The 18,028-nt window shown below is 41.1% G+C and overlaps 13 non-coding genes across 13 annotated transcripts; 12 read left to right on the plus strand and 1 right to left on the minus strand.

The window, feature by feature from the left end:
* The first annotated feature begins 673 nt into the window (after window positions 1-673).
* On the plus strand, window positions 674-755 carry TRNAS-GCU (transfer RNA serine (anticodon GCU)). The gene has a single exon. It is a non-coding gene; the product is annotated as a tRNA-Ser (tRNA).
* Window positions 756-1,344: 589 nt separating this feature from the next.
* Window positions 1,345-1,416, plus strand: TRNAT-UGU (transfer RNA threonine (anticodon UGU)). The gene has a single exon. It is a non-coding gene; the product is annotated as a tRNA-Thr (tRNA).
* A 1,159-nt stretch (window positions 1,417-2,575) lies between these two features.
* TRNAI-UAU (transfer RNA isoleucine (anticodon UAU)) lies at window positions 2,576-2,670 on the minus strand. Its single transcript has 2 exons — window positions 2,633-2,670; window positions 2,576-2,611 (listed from the first exon to the last, which is right to left on the minus strand). It is a non-coding gene; the product is annotated as a tRNA-Ile (tRNA).
* Window positions 2,671-3,082: 412 nt separating this feature from the next.
* On the plus strand, window positions 3,083-3,164 carry TRNAS-GCU (transfer RNA serine (anticodon GCU)). The gene has a single exon. It is a non-coding gene; the product is annotated as a tRNA-Ser (tRNA).
* Window positions 3,165-5,507: 2,343 nt separating this feature from the next.
* TRNAS-GCU (transfer RNA serine (anticodon GCU)) lies at window positions 5,508-5,589 on the plus strand. Its single transcript has one exon. It is a non-coding gene; the product is annotated as a tRNA-Ser (tRNA).
* Window positions 5,590-6,178: 589 nt separating this feature from the next.
* On the plus strand, window positions 6,179-6,250 carry TRNAT-UGU (transfer RNA threonine (anticodon UGU)). Its single transcript has one exon. It is a non-coding gene; the product is annotated as a tRNA-Thr (tRNA).
* A 1,681-nt stretch (window positions 6,251-7,931) lies between these two features.
* On the plus strand, window positions 7,932-8,013 carry TRNAS-GCU (transfer RNA serine (anticodon GCU)). The gene has a single exon. It is a non-coding gene; the product is annotated as a tRNA-Ser (tRNA).
* A 589-nt stretch (window positions 8,014-8,602) lies between these two features.
* Window positions 8,603-8,674, plus strand: TRNAT-UGU (transfer RNA threonine (anticodon UGU)). The gene has a single exon. It is a non-coding gene; the product is annotated as a tRNA-Thr (tRNA).
* A 2,337-nt stretch (window positions 8,675-11,011) lies between these two features.
* TRNAT-UGU (transfer RNA threonine (anticodon UGU)) lies at window positions 11,012-11,083 on the plus strand. Its single transcript has one exon. It is a non-coding gene; the product is annotated as a tRNA-Thr (tRNA).
* A 1,682-nt stretch (window positions 11,084-12,765) lies between these two features.
* TRNAS-GCU (transfer RNA serine (anticodon GCU)) lies at window positions 12,766-12,847 on the plus strand. The gene has a single exon. It is a non-coding gene; the product is annotated as a tRNA-Ser (tRNA).
* A 589-nt stretch (window positions 12,848-13,436) lies between these two features.
* On the plus strand, window positions 13,437-13,508 carry TRNAT-UGU (transfer RNA threonine (anticodon UGU)). The gene has a single exon. It is a non-coding gene; the product is annotated as a tRNA-Thr (tRNA).
* Window positions 13,509-15,189: 1,681 nt separating this feature from the next.
* On the plus strand, window positions 15,190-15,271 carry TRNAS-GCU (transfer RNA serine (anticodon GCU)). The gene has a single exon. It is a non-coding gene; the product is annotated as a tRNA-Ser (tRNA).
* A 589-nt stretch (window positions 15,272-15,860) lies between these two features.
* On the plus strand, window positions 15,861-15,932 carry TRNAT-UGU (transfer RNA threonine (anticodon UGU)). Its single transcript has one exon. It is a non-coding gene; the product is annotated as a tRNA-Thr (tRNA).
* Window positions 15,933-18,028: the final 2,096 nt, after the last annotated feature.

Below are 18,028 nucleotides of genomic sequence, written 5' to 3' on the forward strand. Positions count from 1 at the left end.
TCATGGAATGTTTAAACTGAGCATCGCGGAGGATATGTGATATTTGGCACCCAGAGGAGTAGGACACGTAGATCCTATAAGAAGTAAAGACTCTCTAGCAAGGGCCGTCCATACTCTGAGTTTAAACTTTACTTTTTGTGAAATGGTTTATGAAAAACAACACGGCTGCTCCAGGTGAGGCTCGAACTCACAACCTCGGCATGGCTCAGTGCAAGTACTGCTGTATAAGTACCGCGCGCTAACTGATTGCACCACTGGAGCTCTCTCTTTTCACATCTCCCCAGGTGAGCCATCTACAGCTGACCAAGTAGATGACAGACACTGCTCCATCATTCACTGTGCAAGATCGACTCACATGCTAGCATGTTATCATGACTATTAAAAATACAGTCCAAACGGAATAGATTCTATAATTGTCCTATAACATATGCTCTGTCTATTCAAAACCCCATAGAATTATATCTTGACAGTTCTGACAAAGTCTCGGGGAATCTTATGAATATTTGTAATTAGCACATAGTAAGAATTTCCCAAAAATGAAATGTAGGTCCCTGATTGGGGGAAGACGTGGAATGTGAGATCTTGCCTCAGCTGTTTTTTTCTTTTTTAGGTACAGTATATTGACACTTCAGTACCTTTTGTGAAGCAAGGTTTCAGATGGGGCTGTAGGGCAGACGAGGTGGCCGAGTGGTTAAGGCGATGGACTGCTAATCCATTGTGCTCTGCACGCGTGGGTTCGAATCCCACCTTCGTCGGAAAGCCATCAGAGACTCTTTTGATGGCCAGCATTTCTTGTAGTATAATTACACTCTCTTTCAAGACAGAGCCAGGATCCGCTAGATGGGATCATCTGACTGTTCCATTTTAACAAATATGTCAAATAAAGTGAAGTATTTTGTGCGTAATAGAAATTAGATCTTTCATGGAGTTTCCAGAGGATTGCCTTTCACTCACTCCTGGCTTATTAACCAGTTTGGATAAATAGATTGATAAGAAAGCAGCTCTTACTCCTAAAGTTTAGGCATTCTCAAATGAATGACTGTTAACATATGTCTGCCCCACAGAGACAGATCACTTCTAATAAGTGGGTTCTCTATATGTCACTGATTGCAGACATACTAACTAGAGCTATCGGTATGGTCTTGAATGCGAAAACTCTTATTTTCTCATATGAAAATGTAGTTTTTCATACTTCCAAAAAAAGTGCCTTAAGCATGGTCTTCAATGTGTGCGCGCACGTGGACATTCATATGCAACTACGTTTCCATACAGAGTCTCAAAATCATAGATATATTCATACCTCAGTAAGAATACATGTTGCAATTTACATCCTGCGTGCAGACTGGCCTTGTAGCTCAGTGGCAGAGCACTGGTCTTGTAAACCAGGGGTCATGAGTTCAAGCCTCATCAGGGCCTTTTTACATGAGTCTTTCTGTATGTTGTTTTCAAGTCATTCTTCCCTGGAGTCACACCTTGCTTTAGGATTGCTTATTGCCAAGCTTCCCTTTCCTGCTTTCATATTATCAAGAAAATATCATGAAGATCATTGAATTATAAATGATTGCCTCACCCCTTCCGATCGCCTGACGAACGCCTGACAAACGTCATTCTCACCCTGCCGGGCAAAGCAAATAAGCCATGCATATTTACAGTTCCTTTGAAAGGCAGAGCGAGGACTAGGACCTCTGTTCCGACTGAATCTGCATCCACAGAAAGGATGTTATAAGGCCCTACAAATTTCACCAAGGAGATGTGAAAGTCTTCCCCCATAAAATACTTTTTTTCCCAGATACCCCGGCTCTTAGGCAAATGAGGTTACTCCTCAAAACCCCACCCCCACTCACCATAAATATCCTTCTCTCCTGCTGTCCATTCAAATGATACAAGGTATCTTGTACATAGAGAGAAAGGGAGAATAGGCAGACTTGCTTCAAAGATTTGGTGACTTTGGATGGGTGGGTTGAATGAAGAAGTGAACCTGGTTTCTGGGAAAGGAGTATCGAGATGAAGATGAGGAAAAGTGAACATGGACCACATTCATAGGTTAGAGAAATACATTTAATAGGTTGAATGGTTTTGAAAAGTGAACTTCGAGCAGTAATTGTTGTTTTTTAAACTGCAAAGAAATTAAAAATGAATGTGGGATTGGAGGCACACTCTGAGCAGAAAAGCACCATAAGCTGCTATGGTGCAACTCAAGATGGTGAATAGAACCTTTAATATGATGATGCTCTTCTTTTGCTAGTTTTTTCGAGTCACCTTTTATTGTAAGTAGCTGATACAGCATTTTTTGCAGCTCTTCAGTTTATGGTTATCATGTGAGAACACTGTTTTCATCATATTTATTATTCTACAAATGTATTTTTAAATGCACTGATGTGGTGTTTGCATGAAATGCAAGATGGCACATCATGGAATGTTTAAACTGAGCATCGCGGAGGATATGTGATATTTGGCACCCAGAGGAGTAGGACACGTAGATCCTATAAGAAGTAAAGACTCTCTAGCAAGGGCCGTCCATACTCTGAGTTTAAACTTTACTTTTTGTGAAATGGTTTATGAAAAACAACACGGCTGCTCCAGGTGAGGCTCGAACTCACAACCTCGGCATGGCTCAGTGCAAGTACTGCTGTATAAGTACCGCGCGCTAACCGATTGCGCCACTGGAGCTCTCTCTTTTCACATCTCCCCAGGTGAGCCATCTACAGCTGACCAAGTAGATGACAGACACTGCTCCATCATTCACTGTGCAAGATCGACTCACATGCTAGCATGTTATCATGACTATTAAAAATACAGTCCAAACGGAATAGATTCTATAATTGTCCTATAACATATGCTCTGTCTATTCAAAACCCCATCGAATTATATCTTGACAGTTCTGACAAAGTCTCGGGGAATCTTATGAATATTTGTAATTAGCACATAGTAAGAATTTCCCAAAAATGAAATGTAGGTCCCTGATTGGGGGAAGACGTGGAATGTGAGATCTTGCCTCAGCTGTTTTTTTCTTTTTTAGGTACAGTATATTGACACTTCAGTACCTTTTGTGAAGCAAGGTTTCAGATGGGGCTGTAGGGCAGACGAGGTGGCCGAGTGGTTAAGGCGATGGACTGCTGATCCATTGTGCTCTGCACGCGTGGGTTCGAATCCCACCTTCGTCGGAAAGCCATCAGAGTCTCTTTTGATGGCCAGCATTTCCTGTAGTATAATTACACTCTCTTTCAAGACAGAGCCAGGATCCGCTAGATGGGATCATCTGACTGTTCCATTTTAACAAATATGTCAAATAAAGTGAAGTATTTTGTGCGTAATAGAAATTAGATCTTTCATGGAGTTTCCAGAGGATTGCCTTTCACTCACTCCTGGCTTATTAACCAGTTTGGATAAATAGATTGATAAGAAAGCAGCTCTTACTCCTAAAGTTTAGGCATTCTCAAATGAATGACTGTTAACATATGTCTGCCCCACAGAGACAGATCACTTCTAATAAGTGGGTTCTCTATATGTCACTGATTGCAGACATACTAACTAGAGCTATCGGTATGGTCTTGAATGCGAAAACTCTTATTTTCTCATATGAAAATGTAGTTTTTCATACTTCCAAAAAAAGTGCCTTAAGCATGGTCTTCAATGTGTGCGCGCACGTGGACATTCATATGCAACTACGTTTCCATATAGAGTCTCAAAATCATAGATATATTCATACCTCAGTAAGAATACATGTTGCAATTTACATCCTGCGTGCAGACTGTCCTTGTAGCTCAGTGGCAGAGCACTGGTCTTGTAAACCAGGGGTCATGAGTTCAAGCCTCATCAGGGCCTTTTTACATGAGTCTTTCTGTATGTTGTTTTCAAGTCATTCTTCCCTGGAGTCACACCTTGCTTTAGGATTGCTTATTGCCAAGCTTCCCTTTCCTGCTTTCATATTATCAAGAAAATATCATGAAGATCATTGAATTATAAATTATTGCCTCACCCCTTCCGATCGCCTGACGAACGCCTGACAAACGCCATTCTCACCCTGCCGGGCAAGCCCTGCCGGGCAAAGCCAAATAAGCCATGCATATTTACAGTTCCTTTGAAAGGCAGAGCGAGGACTAGGACCTCTGTTCCGACTGAATCTGCATCCACAGAAAGGATGTTATAAGGCCCTACAAATTTCACCAAGGAGATGTGAAAGTCTTCCCCCATAAAATACTGTTTTTTCCCAGATACCCCGGCTCTTAGGCAAATGAGGTTACTCCTCAAAACCCCACCCCCACTCACCATAAATATCCTTCTCTCCTGCTGTCCATTCAAATGATACAAGGTATCTTGTACATAGAGAGAAAGGGAGAATAGGCAGACTTGCTTCAAAGATTTGGTGACTTTGGATGGGTGGGTTGAATGAAGAAGTGAACCTGGTTTCTGGGAAAGGAGTATCGAGATGAAGATGAGGAAAAGTGAACATGGACCACATTCATAGGTTAGAGAAATACATTTAATAGGTTGAATGGTTTTGAAAAGTGAACTTCGAGCAGTAATTGTTGTTTTTTAAACTGCAAAGAAATTAAAAATGAATGTGGGATTGGAGGCACACTCTGAGCAGAAAAGCACCATAAGCTGCTATGGTGCAACTCAAGATGGTGAATAGAACCTTTAATATGATGATGCTCTTCTTTTGCTAGTTTTTTCGAGTCACCTTTTATTGTAAGTAGCTGATACAGCATTTTTTGCAGCTCTTCAGTTTATGGTTATCATGTGAGAACACTGTTTTCATCATATTTATTATTCTACAAATGTATTTTTAAATGCACTGATGTGGTGTTTGCATGAAATGCAAGATGGCACATCATGGAATGTTTAAACTGAGCATCGCGGAGGATATGTGATATTTGGCACCCAGAGGAGTAGGACACGTAGATCCTATAAGAAGTAAAGACTCTCTAGCAAGGGCCGTCCATACTCTGAGTTTAAACTTTACTTTTTGTGAAATGGTTTATGAAAATCAACACAGCTGCTACAGGTGAGGCTCGAACTCACAACCTCGGCATGGCTCAGTGCAAGTACTGCTGTATAAGTACCGCGCGCTAACCGATTGCACCACTGGAGTTCTCTCTTTTCACATCTCCCCAGGTGAGCCATCTACAGCTGACCAAGTAGATGACAGACACTGCTCCATCATTCACTGTGCAAGATCGACTCACATGCTAGCATGTTATCATGACTATTAAAAATACAGTCCAAACGGAATAGATTCTATAATTGTCCTATAACATATGCTCTGTCTATTCAAAACCCCATAGAATTATATCTTGACAGTTCTGACAAAGTCTAGGGGAATCTTATGAATATTTGTAATTAGCACATAGTAAGAATTTCCCAAAAATGAAATGTAGGTCCCTGATTGGGGGAAGACGTGGAATGTGAGATCTTGCCTCAGCTGTTTTTTTCTTTTTTAGGTACAGTATATTGACACTTCAGTACCTTTTGTGAAGCAAGGTTTCAGATGGGGCTGTAGGGCAGACGAGGTGGCCGAGTGGTTAAGGCGATGGACTGCTAATCCATTGTGCTCTGCACGCGTGGGTTCGAATCCCACCTTCGTCGGAAAGCCATCAGAGTCTCTTTTGATGGCCAGCATTTCTTGTAGTATAATTACACTCTCTTTCAAGACAGAGCCAGGATCCGCTAGATGGGATCATCTGACTGTTCCATTTTAACAAATATGTCAAATAAAGTGAAGTATTTTGTGCGTAATAGAAATTAGATCTTTCATGGAGTTTCCAGAGGATTGCCTTTCACTCACTCCTGGCTTATTAACCAGTTTGGATAAATAGATTGATAAGAAAGCAGCTCTTACTCCTAAAGTTTAGGCCGTCTCAAATGAATGACTGTTAACATATGTCTGCCCCACAGAGACAGATCACTTCTAATAAGTGGGTTCTCTATATGTCACTGATTGCAGACATACTAACTAGAGCTATCGGTATGGTCTTGAATGCGAAAACTCTTATTTTCTCATATGAAAATGTAGTTTTTCATACTTCCAAAAAAAGTGCCTTAAGCATGGTCTTCAATGTGTGCGCGCACGTGGACATTCATATGCAACTACGTTTCCATACAGAGTCTCAAAATCATAGATATATTCATACCTCAGTAAGAATACATGTTGCAATTTACATCCTGCGTGCAGACTGGCCTTGTAGCTCAGTGGCAGAGCACTGGTCTTGTAAACCAGGGGTCATGAGTTCAAGCCTCATCAGGGCCTTTTTACATGAGTCTTTCTGTATGTTGTTTTCAAGTCATTCTTCCCTGGAGTCACACCTTGCTTTAGGATTGCTTATTGCCAAGCTTCCCTTTCCTGCTTTCATATTATCAAGAAAATATCATGAAGATCATTGAATTATAAATTATTGCCTCACCCCTTCCGATCGCCTGACGAACGCCTGACAAACGCAATTCTCACCCTGCCGGGCAAGCCCTGCCGGGCAAAGCCAAATAAGCCATGCATATTTACAGTTCCTTTGAAAGGCAGAGCGAGGACTAGGACCTCTGTTCCGACTGAATCTGCATCCACAGAAAGGATGTTATAAGGCCCTACAAATTTCACCAAGGAGATGTGAAAGTCTTCCCCCATAAAATACTTTTTTTCCCAGATACCCCGGCTCTTAGGCAAATGAGGTTACTCCTCAAAACCCCACCCCCACTCACCATAAATATCCTTCTCTCCTGCTGTCCATTCAAATGATACAAGGTATCTTGTACATAGAGAGAAAGGGAGAATAGGCAGACTTGCTTCAAAGATTTGGTGACCTTGGATGGGTGGGTTGAATGAAGAAGTGAACCTGGTTTCTGGGAAAGGAGTATCGAGATGAAGATGAGGAAAAGTGAACATGGACCACATTCATAGGTTAGAGAAATACATTTAATAGGTTGAATGGTTTTGAAAAGTGAACTTCGAGCAGTAATTGTTGTTTTTTAAACTGCAAAGAAATTAAAAATGAATGTGGGATTGGAGGCACACTCTGAGCAGAAAAGCACCATAAGCTGCTATGGTGCAACTCAAGATGGTGAATAGAACCTTTAATATGATGATGCTCTTCTTTTGCTAGTTTTTTCGAGTCACCTTTTATTGTAAGTAGCTGATACAGCATTTTTTGCAGCTCTTCAGTTTATGGTTATCATGTGAGAACACTGTTTTCATCATATTTATTATTCTACAAATGTATTTTTAAATGCACTGATGTGGTGTTTGCATGAAATGCAAGATGGCACATCATGGAATGTTTAAACTGAGCATCGCGGAGGATATGTGATATTTGGCACCCAGAGGAGTAGGACACGTAGATCCTATAAGAAGTAAAGACTCTCTAGCAAGGGCCGTCCATACTCTGAGTTTAAACTTTACTTTTTGTGAAATGGTTTATGAAAAACAACACGGCTGCTCCAGGTGAGGCTCGAACTCACAACCTCGGCATGGCTCAGTGCAAGTACTGCTGTATAAGTACCGCGCGCTAACTGATTGCACCACTGGAGCTCTCTCTTTTCACATCTCCCCAGGTGAGCCATCTACAGCTGACCAAGTAGATGACAGACACTGCTCCATCATTCACTGTGCAAGATCGACTCACATGCTAGCATGTTATCATGACTATTAAAAATACAGTCCAAACGGAATAGATTCTATAATTGTCCTATAACATATGCTCTGTCTATTCAAAACCCCATAGAATTATATCTTGACAGTTCTGACAAAGTCTCGGGGAATCTTATGAATATTTGTAATTAGCACATAGTAAGAATTTCCCAAAAATGAAATGTAGGTCCCTGATTGGGGGAAGACGTGGAATGTGAGATCTTGCCTCAGCTGTTTTTTTCTTTTTTAGGTACAGTATATTGACACTTCAGTACCTTTTGTGAAGCAAGGTTTCAGATGGGGCTGTAGGGCAGACGAGGTGGCCGAGTGGTTAAGGCGATGGACTGCTAATCCATTGTGCTCTGCACGCGTGGGTTCGAATCCCACCTTCGTCGGAAAGCCATCAGAGTCTCTTTTGATGGCCAGCATTTCTTGTAGTATAATTACACTCTCTTTCAAGACAGAGCCAGGATCCGCTAGATGGGATCATCTGACTGTTCCATTTTAACAAATATGTCAAATAAAGTGAAGTATTTTGTGCGTAATAGAAATTAGATCTTTCATGGAGTTTCCAGAGGATTGCCTTTCACTCACTCCTGGCTTATTAACCAGTTTGGATAAATAGATTGATAAGAAAGCAGCTCTTACTCCTAAAGTTTAGGCATTCTCAAATGAATGACTGTTAACATATGTCTGCCCCACAGAGACAGATCACTTCTAATAAGTGGGTTCTCTATATGTCACTGATTGCAGACATACTAACTAGAGCTATCGGTATGGTCTTGAATGCGAAAACTCTTATTTTCTCATATGAAAATGTAGTTTTTCATACTTCCAAAAAAAGTGCCTTAAGCATGGTCTTCAATGTGTGCGCGCACGTGGACATTCATATGCAACTACGTTTCCATACAGAGTCTCAAAATCATAGATATATTCATACCTCAGTAAGAATACATGTTGCAATTTACATCCTGCGTGCAGACTGGCCTTGTAGCTCAGTGGCAGAGCACTGGTCTTGTAAACCAGGGGTCATGAGTTCAAGCCTCATCAGGGCCTTTTTACATGAGTCTTTCTGTATGTTGTTTTCAAGTCATTCTTCCCTGGAGTCACACCTTGCTTTAGGATTGCTTATTGCCAAGCTTCCCTTTCCTGCTTTCATATTATCAAGAAAATATCATGAAGATCATTGAATTATAAATGATTGCCTCACCCCTTCCGATCGCCTGACGAACGCCTGACAAACGTCATTCTCACCCTGCCGGGCAAAGCAAATAAGCCATGCATATTTACAGTTCCTTTGAAAGGCAGAGCGAGGACTAGGACCTCTGTTCCGACTGAATCTGCATCCACAGAAAGGATGTTATAAGGCCCTACAAATTTCACCAAGGAGATGTGAAAGTCTTCCCCCATAAAATACTTTTTTTCCCAGATACCCCGGCTCTTAGGCAAATGAGGTTACTCCTCAAAACCCCACCCCCACTCACCATAAATATCCTTCTCTCCTGCTGTCCATTCAAATGATACAAGGTATCTTGTACATAGAGAGAAAGGGAGAATAGGCAGACATGCTTCAAAGATTTGGTGACTTTGGATGGGTGGGTTGAATGAAGAAGTGAACCTGGTTTCTGGGAAAGGAGTATCGAGATGAAGATGAGGAAAAGTGAACATGGACCACATTCATAGGTTAGAGAAATACATTTAATAGGTTGAATGGTTTTGAAAAGTGAACTTCGAGCAGTAATTGTTGTTTTTTAAACTGCAAAGAAATTAAAAATGAATGTGGGATTGGAGGCACACTCTGAGCAGAAAAGCACCATAAGCTGCTATGGTGCAACTCAAGATGGTGAATAGAACCTTTAATATGATGATGCTCTTCTTTTGCTAGTTTTTTCGAGTCACCTTTTATTGTAAGTAGCTGATACAGCATTTTTTGCAGCTCTTCAGTTTATGGTTATCATGTGAGAACACTGTTTTCATCATATTTATTATTCTACAAATGTATTTTTAAATGCACTGATGTGGTGTTTGCATGAAATGCAAGATGGCACATCATGGAATGTTTAAACTGAGCATCGCGGAGGATATGTGATATTTGGCACCCAGAGGAGTAGGACACGTAGATCCTATAAGAAGTAAAGACTCTCTAGCAAGGGCCGTCCATACTCTGAGTTTAAACTTTACTTTTTGTGAAATGGTTTATGAAAATCAACACAGCTGCTACAGGTGAGGCTCGAACTCACAACCTCGGCATGGCTCAGTGCAAGTACTGCTGTATAAGTACCGCGCGCTAACCGATTGCACCACTGGAGTTCTCTCTTTTCACATCTCCCCAGGTGAGCCATCTACAGCTGACCAAGTAGATGACAGACACTGCTCCATCATTCACTGTGCAAGATCGACTCACATGCTAGCATGTTATCATGACTATTAAAAATACAGTCCAAACGGAATAGATTCTATAATTGTCCTATAACATATGCTCTGTCTATTCAAAACCCCATAGAATTATATCTTGACAGTTCTGACAAAGTCTAGGGGAATCTTATGAATATTTGTAATTAGCACATAGTAAGAATTTCCCAAAAATGAAATGTAGGTCCCTGATTGGGGGAAGACGTGGAATGTGAGATCTTGCCTCAGCTGTTTTTTTCTTTTTTAGGTACAGTATATTGACACTTCAGTACCTTTTGTGAAGCCAGGTTTCAGATGGGGCTGTAGGGCAGACGAGGTGGCCGAGTGGTTAAGGCGATGGACTGCTAATCCTTTGTGCTCTGCACGCGTGGGTTCGAATCCCACCTTCGTCGGAAAGCAATCAGAGTCGCTTTTGATGGCCAGCATTTCTTGTAGTATAATTACACTCTCTTTCAAGACAGAGCCAGGATCCGCTAGATGGGATCATCTGACTGTTCCATTTTAACAAATATGTCAAATAAAGTGAAGTATTTTGTGCGTAATAGAAATTAGATCTTTCATGGAGTTTCCAGAGGATTGCCTTTCACTCACTCCTGGCTTATTAACCAGTTTGGATAAATAGATTGATAAGAAAGCAGCTCTTACTCCTAAAGTTTAGGCCGTCTCAAATGAATGACTGTTAACATATGTCTGCCCCACAGAGACAGATCACTTCTAATAAGTGGGTTCTCTATATGTCACTGATTGCAGACATACTAACTAGAGCTATCGGTATGGTCTTGAATGCGAAAACTCTTATTTTCTCATATGAAAATGTAGTTTTTCATACTTCCAAAAAAAGTGCCTTAAGCATGGTCTTCAATGTGTGCGCGCACGTGGACATTCATATGCAACTACGTTTCCATACAGAGTCTCAAAATCATAGATATATTCATACCTCAGTAAGAATACATGTTGCAATTTACATCCTGCGTGCAGACTGGCCTTGTAGCTCAGTGGCAGAGCACTGGTCTTGTAAACCAGGGGTCATGAGTTCAAGCCTCATCAGGGCCTTTTTACATGAGTCTTTCTGTATGTTGTTTTCAAGTCATTCTTCCCTGGAGTCACACCTTGCTTTAGGATTGCTTATTGCCAAGCTTCCCTTTCCTGCTTTCATATTATCAAGAAAATATCATGAAGATCATTGAATTATAAATTATTGCCTCACCCCTTCCGATCGCCTGACGAACGCCTGACAAACGCCATTCTCACCCTGCCGGGCAAGCCCTGCCGGGCAAAGCCAAATAAGCCATGCATATTTACAGTTCCTTTGAAAGGCAGAGCGAGGACTAGGACCTCTGTTCCGACTGAATCTGCATCCACAGAAAGGATGTTATAAGGCCCTACAAATTTCACCAAGGAGATGTGAAAGTCTTCCCCCATAAAATACTGTTTTTTCCCAGATACCCCGGCTCTTAGGCAAATGAGGTTACTCCTCAAAACCCCACCCCCACTCACCATAAATATCCTTCTCTCCTGCTGTCCATTCAAATGATACAAGGTATCTTGTACATAGAGAGAAAGGGAGAATAGGCAGACTTGCTTCAAAGATTTGGTGACTTTGGATGGGTGGGTTGAATGAAGAAGTGAACCTGGTTTCTGGGAAAGGAGTATCGAGATGAAGATGAGGAAAAGTGAACATGGACCACATTCATAGGTTAGAGAAATACATTTAATAGGTTGAATGGTTTTGAAAAGTGAACTTCGAGCAGTAATTGTTGTTTTTTAAACTGCAAAGAAATTAAAAATGAATGTGGGATTGGAGGCACACTCTGAGCAGAAAAGCACCATAAGCTGCTATGGTGCAACTCAAGATGGTGAATAGAACCTTTAATATGATGATGCTCTTCTTTTGCTAGTTTTTTCGAGTCACCTTTTATTGTAAGTAGCTGATACAGCATTTTTTGCAGCTCTTCAGTTTATGGTTATCATGTGAGAACACTGTTTTCATCATATTTATTATTCTACAAATGTATTTTTAAATGCACTGATGTGGTGTTTGCATGAAATGCAAGATGGCACATCATGGAATGTTTAAACTGAGCATCGCGGAGGATATGTGATATTTGGCACCCAGAGGAGTAGGACACGTAGATCCTATAAGAAGTAAAGACTCTCTAGCAAGGGCCGTCCATACTCTGAGTTTAAACTTTACTTTTTGTGAAATGGTTTATGAAAATCAACACAGCTGCTACAGGTGAGGCTCGAACTCACAACCTCGGCATGGCTCAGTGCAAGTACTGCTGTATAAGTACCGCGCGCTAACCGATTGCACCACTGGAGTTCTCTCTTTTCACATCTCCCCAGGTGAGCCATCTACAGCTGACCAAGTAGATGACAGACACTGCTCCATCATTCACTGTGCAAGATCGACTCACATGCTAGCATGTTATCATGACTATTAAAAATACAGTCCAAACGGAATAGATTCTATAATTGTCCTATAACATATGCTCTGTCTATTCAAAACCCCATAGAATTATATCTTGACAGTTCTGACAAAGTCTAGGGGAATCTTATGAATATTTGTAATTAGCACATAGTAAGAATTTCCCAAAAATGAAATGTAGGTCCCTGATTGGGGGAAGACGTGGAATGTGAGATCTTGCCTCAGCTGTTTTTTTCTTTTTTAGGTACAGTATATTGACACTTCAGTACCTTTTGTGAAGCAAGGTTTCAGATGGGGCTGTAGGGCAGACGAGGTGGCCGAGTGGTTAAGGCGATGGACTGCTAATCCATTGTGCTCTGCACGCGTGGGTTCGAATCCCACCTTCGTCGGAAAGCCATCAGAGTCTCTTTTGATGGCCAGCATTTCTTGTAGTATAATTACACTCTCTTTCAAGACAGAGCCAGGATCCGCTAGATGGGATCATCTGACTGTTCCATTTTAACAAATATGTCAAATAAAGTGAAGTATTTTGTGCGTAATAGAAATTAGATCTTTCATGGAGTTTCCAGAGGATTGCCTTTCACTCACTCCTGGCTTATTAACCAGTTTGGATAAATAGATTGATAAGAAAGCAGCTCTTACTCCTAAAGTTTAGGCCGTCTCAAATGAATGACTGTTAACATATGTCTGCCCCACAGAGACAGATCACTTCTAATAAGTGGGTTCTCTATATGTCACTGATTGCAGACATACTAACTAGAGCTATCGGTATGGTCTTGAATGCGAAAACTCTTATTTTCTCATATGAAAATGTAGTTTTTCATACTTCCAAAAAAAGTGCCTTAAGCATGGTCTTCAATGTGTGCGCGCACGTGGACATTCATATGCAACTACGTTTCCATACAGAGTCTCAAAATCATAGATATATTCATACCTCAGTAAGAATACATGTTGCAATTTACATCCTGCGTGCAGACTGGCCTTGTAGCTCAGTGGCAGAGCACTGGTCTTGTAAACCAGGGGTCATGAGTTCAAGCCTCATCAGGGCCTTTTTACATGAGTCTTTCTGTATGTTGTTTTCAAGTCATTCTTCCCTGGAGTCACACCTTGCTTTAGGATTGCTTATTGCCAAGCTTCCCTTTCCTGCTTTCATATTATCAAGAAAATATCATGAAGATCATTGAATTATAAATTATTGCCTCACCCCTTCCGATCGCCTGACGAACGCCTGACAAACGCAATTCTCACCCTGCCGGGCAAGCCCTGCCGGGCAAAGCCAAATAAGCCATGCATATTTACAGTTCCTTTGAAAGGCAGAGCGAGGACTAGGACCTCTGTTCCGACTGAATCTGCATCCACAGAAAGGATGTTATAAGGCCCTACAAATTTCACCAAGGAGATGTGAAAGTCTTCCCCCATAAAATACTTTTTTTCCCAGATACCCCGGCTCTTAGGCAAATGAGGTTACTCCTCAAAACCCCACCCCCACTCACCATAAATATCCTTCTCTCCTGCTGTCCATTCAAATGATACAAGGTATCTTGTACATAGAGAGAAAGGGAGAATAGGCAGACTTGCTTCAAAGATTTGGTGACCTTGGATGGGTGGGTTGAATGAAGAAGTGAACCTGGTTTCTGGGAAAGGAGTATCGAGATGAAGATGAGGAAAAGTGAACATGGACCACATTCATAGGTTAGAGAAATACATTTAATAGGTTGAATGGTTTTGAAAAGTGAACTTCGAGCAGTAATTGTTGTTTTTTAAACTGCAAAGAAATTAAAAATGAATGTGGGATTGGAGGCACACTCTGAGCAGAAAAGCACCATAAGCTGCTATGGTGCAACTCAAGATGGTGAATAGAACCTTTAATATGATGATGCTCTTCTTTTGCTAGTTTTTTCGAGTCACCTTTTATTGTAAGTAGCTGATACAGCATTTTTTGCAGCTCTTCAGTTTATGGTTATCATGTGAGAACACTGTTTTCATCATATTTATTATTCTACAAATGTATTTTTAAATGCACTGATGTGGTGTTTGCATGAAATGCAAGATGGCACATCATGGAATGTTTAAACTGAGCATCGCGGAGGATATGTGATATTTGGCACCCAGAGGAGTAGGACACGTAGATCCTATAAGAAGTAAAGACTCTCTAGCAAGGGCCGTCCATACTCTGAGTTTAAACTTTACTTTTTGTGAAATGGTTTATGAAAAACAACACGGCTGCTCCAGGTGAGGCTCGAACTCACAACCTCGGCATGGCTCAGTGCAAGTACTGCTGTATAAGTACCGCGCGCTAACTGATTGCACCACTGGAGCTCTCTCTTTTCACATCTCCCCAGGTGAGCCATCTACAGCTGACCAAGTAGATGACAGACACTGCTCCATCATTCACTGTGCAAGATCGACTCACATGCTAGCATGTTATCATGACTATTAAAAATACAGTCCAAACGGAATAGATTCTATAATTGTCCTATAACATATGCTCTGTCTATTCAAAACCCCATAGAATTATATCTTGACAGTTCTGACAAAGTCTCGGGGAATCTTATGAATATTTGTAATTAGCACATAGTAAGAATTTCCCAAAAATGAAATGTAGGTCCCTGATTGGGGGAAGACGTGGAATGTGAGATCTTGCCTCAGCTGTTTTTTTCTTTTTTAGGTACAGTATATTGACACTTCAGTACCTTTTGTGAAGCAAGGTTTCAGATGGGGCTGTAGGGCAGACGAGGTGGCCGAGTGGTTAAGGCGATGGACTGCTAATCCATTGTGCTCTGCACGCGTGGGTTCGAATCCCACCTTCGTCGGAAAGCCATCAGAGTCTCTTTTGATGGCCAGCATTTCTTGTAGTATAATTACACTCTCTTTCAAGACAGAGCCAGGATCCGCTAGATGGGATCATCTGACTGTTCCATTTTAACAAATATGTCAAATAAAGTGAAGTATTTTGTGCGTAATAGAAATTAGATCTTTCATGGAGTTTCCAGAGGATTGCCTTTCACTCACTCCTGGCTTATTAACCAGTTTGGATAAATAGATTGATAAGAAAGCAGCTCTTACTCCTAAAGTTTAGGCATTCTCAAATGAATGACTGTTAACATATGTCTGCCCCACAGAGACAGATCACTTCTAATAAGTGGGTTCTCTATATGTCACTGATTGCAGACATACTAACTAGAGCTATCGGTATGGTCTTGAATGCGAAAACTCTTATTTTCTCATATGAAAATGTAGTTTTTCATACTTCCAAAAAAAGTGCCTTAAGCATGGTCTTCAATGTGTGCGCGCACGTGGACATTCATATGCAACTACGTTTCCATACAGAGTCTCAAAATCATAGATATATTCATACCTCAGTAAGAATACATGTTGCAATTTACATCCTGCGTGCAGACTGGCCTTGTAGCTCAGTGGCAGAGCACTGGTCTTGTAAACCAGGGGTCATGAGTTCAAGCCTCATCAGGGCCTTTTTACATGAGTCTTTCTGTATGTTGTTTTCAAGTCATTCTTCCCTGGAGTCACACCTTGCTTTAGGATTGCTTATTGCCAAGCTTCCCTTTCCTGCTTTCATATTATCAAGAAAATATCATGAAGATCATTGAATTATAAATGATTGCCTCACCCCTTCCGATCGCCTGACGAACGCCTGACAAACGTCATTCTCACCCTGCCGGGCAAAGCAAATAAGCCATGCATATTTACAGTTCCTTTGAAAGGCAGACCGAGGACTAGGACCTCTGTTCCGACTGAATCTGCATCCACAGAAAGGATGTTATAAGGCCCTACAAATTTCACCAAGGAGATGTGAAAGTCTTCCCCCATAAAATACTTTTTTTCCCAGATACCCCGGCTCTTAGGCAAATGAGGTTACTCCTCAAAACCCCACCCCCACTCACCATAAATATCCTTCTCTCCTGCTGTCCATTCAAATGATACAAGGTATCTTGTACATAGAGAGAAAGGGAGAATAGGCAGACTTGCTTCAAAGATTTGGTGACTTTGGATGGGTGGGTTGAATGAAGAAGTGAACCTGGTTTCTGGGAAAGGAGTATCGAGATGAAGATGAGGAAAAGTGAACATGGACCACATTCATAGGTTAGAGAAATACATTTAATAGGTTGAATGGTTTTGAAAAGTGAACTTCGAGCAGTAATTGTTGTTTTTTAAACTGCAAAGAAATTAAAAATGAATGTGGGATTGGAGGCACACTCTGAGCAGAAAAGCACCATAAGCTGCTATGGTGCAACTCAAGATGGTGAATAGAACCTTTAATATGATGATGCTCTTCTTTTGCTAGTTTTTTCGAGTCACCTTTTATTGTAAGTAGCTGATACAGCATTTTTTGCAGCTCTTCAGTTTATGGTTATCATGTGAGAACACTGTTTTCATCATATTTATTATTCTACAAATGTATTTTTAAATGCACTGATGTGGTGTTTGCATGAAATGCAAGATGGCACATCATGGAATGTTTAAACTGAGCATCGCGGAGGATATGTGATATTTGGCACCCAGAGGAGTAGGACACGTAGATCCTATAAGAAGTAAAGACTCTCTAGCAAGGGCCGTCCATACTCTGAGTTTAAACTTTACTTTTTGTGAAATGGTTTATGAAAATCAACACAGCTGCTACAGGTGAGGCTCGAACTCACAACCTCGGCATGGCTCAGTGCAAGTACTGCTGTATAAGTACCGCGCGCTAACCGATTGCACCACTGGAGTTCTCTCTTTTCACATCTCCCCAGGTGAGCCATCTACAGCTGACCAAGTAGATGACAGACACTGCTCCATCATTCACTGTGCAAGATCGACTCACATGCTAGCATGTTATCATGACTATTAAAAATACAGTCCAAACGGAATAGATTCTATAATTGTCCTATAACATATGCTCTGTCTATTCAAAACCCCATAGAATTATATCTTGACAGTTCTGACAAAGTCTAGGGGAATCTTATGAATATTTGTAATTAGCACATAGTAAGAATTTCCCAAAAATGAAATGTAGGTCCCTGATTGGGGGAAGACGTGGAATGTGAGATCTTGCCTCAGCTGTTTTTTTCTTTTTTAGGTACAGTATATTGACACTTCAGTACCTTTTGTGAAGCCAGGTTTCAGATGGGGCTGTAGGGCAGACGAGGTGGCCGAGTGGTTAAGGCGATGGACTGCTAATCCTTTGTGCTCTGCACGCGTGGGTTCGAATCCCACCTTCGTCGGAAAGCAATCAGAGTCGCTTTTGATGGCCAGCATTTCTTGTAGTATAATTACACTCTCTTTCAAGACAGAGCCAGGATCCGCTAGATGGGATCATCTGACTGTTCCATTTTAACAAATATGTCAAATAAAGTGAAGTATTTTGTGCGTAATAGAAATTAGATCTTTCATGGAGTTTCCAGAGGATTGCCTTTCACTCACTCCTGGCTTATTAACCAGTTTGGATAAATAGATTGATAAGAAAGCAGCTCTTACTCCTAAAGTTTAGGCCGTCTCAAATGAATGACTGTTAACATATGTCTGCCCCACAGAGACAGATCACTTCTAATAAGTGGGTTCTCTATATGTCA

The sequence above is a fragment of the Triturus cristatus genome, chromosome 12 (assembly GCF_964204655.1).
Source record: "Triturus cristatus chromosome 12, aTriCri1.1, whole genome shotgun sequence".
Lineage (NCBI taxonomy): Eukaryota > Metazoa > Chordata > Amphibia > Caudata > Salamandridae > Triturus > Triturus cristatus.